The sequence below is a fragment of the Cicer arietinum genome, chromosome 1 (assembly GCF_000331145.2).
Source record: "Cicer arietinum cultivar CDC Frontier isolate Library 1 chromosome 1, Cicar.CDCFrontier_v2.0, whole genome shotgun sequence".
In the NCBI taxonomy this organism is placed as follows: Eukaryota; Viridiplantae; Streptophyta; class Magnoliopsida; order Fabales; family Fabaceae; genus Cicer; species Cicer arietinum.
Window position 1 is genome coordinate 31449648 of NC_021160.2, and position 3892 is coordinate 31453539.

Below are 3892 nucleotides of genomic sequence, written 5' to 3' on the forward strand. Positions count from 1 at the left end.
AATAATAATAATAATAATAATAATAATAATAATAATAATAATAATAAAAATAATAATAATAATTAATAAGCAAATTTACTCTTATTTTTATAGTTTCTCTTATTTTTTTTAAACAAGAATGATAAATAAAAAATCATAAAATTTAATTTTACAATCTAAGTATTCATCTGATTTTATTAAAGAATTCAATTTTAAAAAATCATAAACTTAGCGTCGGCCTCTCCGACGCTATATATTAATATAAAAAATAAAAAATAAAATAAATAAACTAGCGTCTGTATTATTTGAGTTAGCGTCGGCCACACCGACGCTAATTGTTGAGGACATTGAAATATAAAATATGTCACTTTCGCGTCGGTCTGGCCGACGCTACGCCAACGCTAGTTAGCGTCGGAGTCGGGGGCCTACGCTAAATATGGCAGCTAAAATGCAATTTTCTAGTAGTGTTTCGAAACATTCTAGTGAATTTCAAGAGATCCTTGATTATATGTTAAGAATGGGTATCAAGTTTGATGATGAGCTCTTGGGACTATTTCTTTTGTTATCTTTACTAGAGTCTTGGGAGACATTTCAGATTTTTATAACGAGTTTAGCTCCTAAAAGCGAAGTTTCTTTGGAAACGACTAAGGGTGGTGTTTTGAATGAGGAGATGAGAAGGAAGGCACATAGTTCTTCATCTTAATTTGAAGTTATTGTCATTGAAAATAAGGGGAGAATTCGGAAAAAAGAACCAAATAGTGGTAGAGAAAATAACAGAAGCAAGTCCAAGTCTAGATACAAAAATGTGGAGTGTCATTATTGTCATAGAACCTAGCACAACAAAAAAATTGTTTTCTGTAGGAAAAAGAGAATAAAGGCAGAAGGGTAAGCAAAAACAAAGAGGTTGTGATGATGATAATGATGATGATTGTGTTACTTCTGCTACTAGTGTTGATCTTGTTAGTCTCCTTGATCATGAGTTAGTTAATCTTATATCTAATGAGAGTTTGTGGATAATTGATAGTGGTGCTACACTACATGTTATATTGAGGAAGGAGTTCTCCACATCTATTACTTCAAGTGACTTTTGGAGTTTTGAAGATGGATAATGATGATTTATCTAAGGTAATTGGTGTTGGTGATGTATGCTTAGAAACCAACATGAAAATAAAATTGTTGTTTAAAGTAGTCAAACATGCTCCAGATGTTTACTTCAATTTGATCTTTGTGCATATATGCTTGATGATAGTGATTTTTAAAATCATTTTGCTTCTAGAAAATAGAAACTCAACAAATGTAACTTGGTTGTGGCTAGAGGAGAGAAAATTAATAAACTATATTGGAAAAAAGCTTTGGTTGCTAAAGACAGTGTGAATTCTGTGGATATGGAAGCATCATTGTGGCACCAAAGGCTTAGTTATATCAGTGAAAAATGGTTAAATTGTTAAGTCAGAAAGGATGTGCTTCCAGAATTGAAAAATGTAGATTTGGAGAAATGTTCTCACTACATGGTTGGTAAACAAACTAGAGTATCTTTCAAAAGGAATCATCCCTCTAGAAAGTTAGAGTTGCTTTAGTTGGTGCATTCTGACGTTTGTGGCTCTTTAAAGGTAAAATTTTTTAGTGGTGCACTTTATTTTGTTACTTTTATTGACAAAGGTTCCAGGAAACTATGAGTTTATACTTTGAACACAAAACACCAAGTGCTGGAGAAGTTCAAGCAATTCCATGCTTTAATTTAGAGTTAGATAGGCAAAAAGATGAAACGTGTTTATAGTGACAATGGTGGTGAGTATTATGGACCATTTGATGTATACTGTAAACAGTATGGTATAACACATGAAAAGACTCCTCCTAAAACTCCTCAGTTTAATTATTTAGCATAGAGGATGACTCGAACACTTGTTGAGAGAGTGAGGTGTTTGCTTTCTAAAGCTAAGTTACCTAAACATCATTGGTGTGAGGCATTGTACACGAAAGTGCATGTTATTAATTTTACTCCTACTATCGCTTTGAATAGTGAAGTACCAGACAAGGTATGGTTTGGGAAGAATGTCAAGTATGATTATTTCATAGTCTTTGGTTTCAAGGCTTTTGTGCATGTTCCAAAGGATGAAAGATCCAAGTTCTATGCAAAGTCAAAACAATGTATCTTCATTGGTATGATGATGATGAATTACGCTACAAGTTGTATGATCCTATAGAGAAAAAGGTTATAAGAAGTTGTGATGTAGTGTTCGTGGAAGGTCAAACTATTGAAAGTATTGATAAGGTGGAGAAGACTACACCTGAGAGAGATAAAATCTTGGCTGATGGCGATATAGTTTTGTCACCTGTTCTTGATTTAGATACTACTGATGGTAATGTTTTTAGAGTGACGAGTCATATGATTGTGTTGATGATCATCGTCTTAGAGATGTGGTAAATATTCCAACAGGTGAAGATCATGAGTTATCACACGATGAAAATCTTAGTGGTGGTTTTGAATCATCTCAAACTTAACTCAAGAGGTCTAACGGAATTTTAACATACGAAAAGTATAGTAACATTTTCAATTACATCAATGTATATCGCAACATCATTTCTACGACCCCCATTTCTTTTAGATGAACTTCCATCCTTATTTTCGTTGTGTTACTCGATAGTTTTTTAAACAATTTGTTAAAGTATAGATTTCTTTTTCAACCCCACTTCTCGAGTTCGTTGCAAGTTGTTTCGTGAGTAACAAATGACATCCCAAATCTAATTCTCTCAGTGGTATAATTCTAACAACTTAAAGAGAAAATTGACATGACAAACGTTGCTCAGGAATATAAGGGACCATAACACTAAAATATTTTTCTCCAAAATATTTATTTTATAATTAATTTATTTTTCTCTAAAAAGCAAAAGTTCATAATAACATAAACTAAACACACTTTCTGATGCACAAGATCAGCTATTAGCTGCAAGTGCAGAGCATACTTATTTTGCAGAATATAAAAAACAATTCGATGAGAAAAATGGAATATAATTAATACCTACTAACAAATACTTACAATGGTATCTGGTTTTGAAAACTGAAAACGAAAATACAAGATAAAAATATAGGAGACACTCAAGAAACTCTCAAGATTTCTAACATATGTTATCTTCTTGCTCTGCCTTGAACTGAAGACAAGCCTGCCTTATATAGTGAAAGGGTCCTGCTTGTACAACATTGGTGTAGTGGAGGAAATGATGAGATTCCTTTTTGCTTTTGGTGCCACGTTTGGTAAATGGCAGACAAATGCCCGAAACTTTTGCTTTTGCTTTTTAGGAAATATTCGTTTTTTCTGATAATAATAATAATTCTTTTTTTAATGTCTGGAATCGAATACGGGCTAGGTCCGAGACTTAATACATTTACCTACTTTTTGTGAAGTCTGATTTTGGGCTTGACCCAATATATTACATAGTACACTTTTTTTTTGTTGGGCCATCAATTAGTTGGGCCAATGTTTCTTATTTTGTAGGGGTGAAGATACCAAAACAATCATCTTCATTGTCATCTACCATGTTCATTGAATTTTCGGAAGCAACAGATGAGGAAACATTTAACGAGTCGGTCTTGCTTTTCAAAAGCTGGGCCATAATCTCAAAGTATTCTTCTGCAGTTTTGGCTGCTGCCAATTGTGTTTGAGCAAATGATTTTTGAGTTAAGAATTGTGTTTGCATTGTTTGAAGTTTTTGCATTCCTTGTTTTTGGAGCCATGTGGATACGGCTTGCCTTTTGATATTCTGAGGGATGGAAAATTTTGTCCACCATCTAGTTTTGAATCTTCTAACGAGGATTGTTTGTACCTGTTGTTGATTTATTTCAAAATACCAGGCTGTTACCCATGGTAAGAAGAATTTTGTGGAGAAAAGCATCAAGGGGTGGAAAATGCGTTCT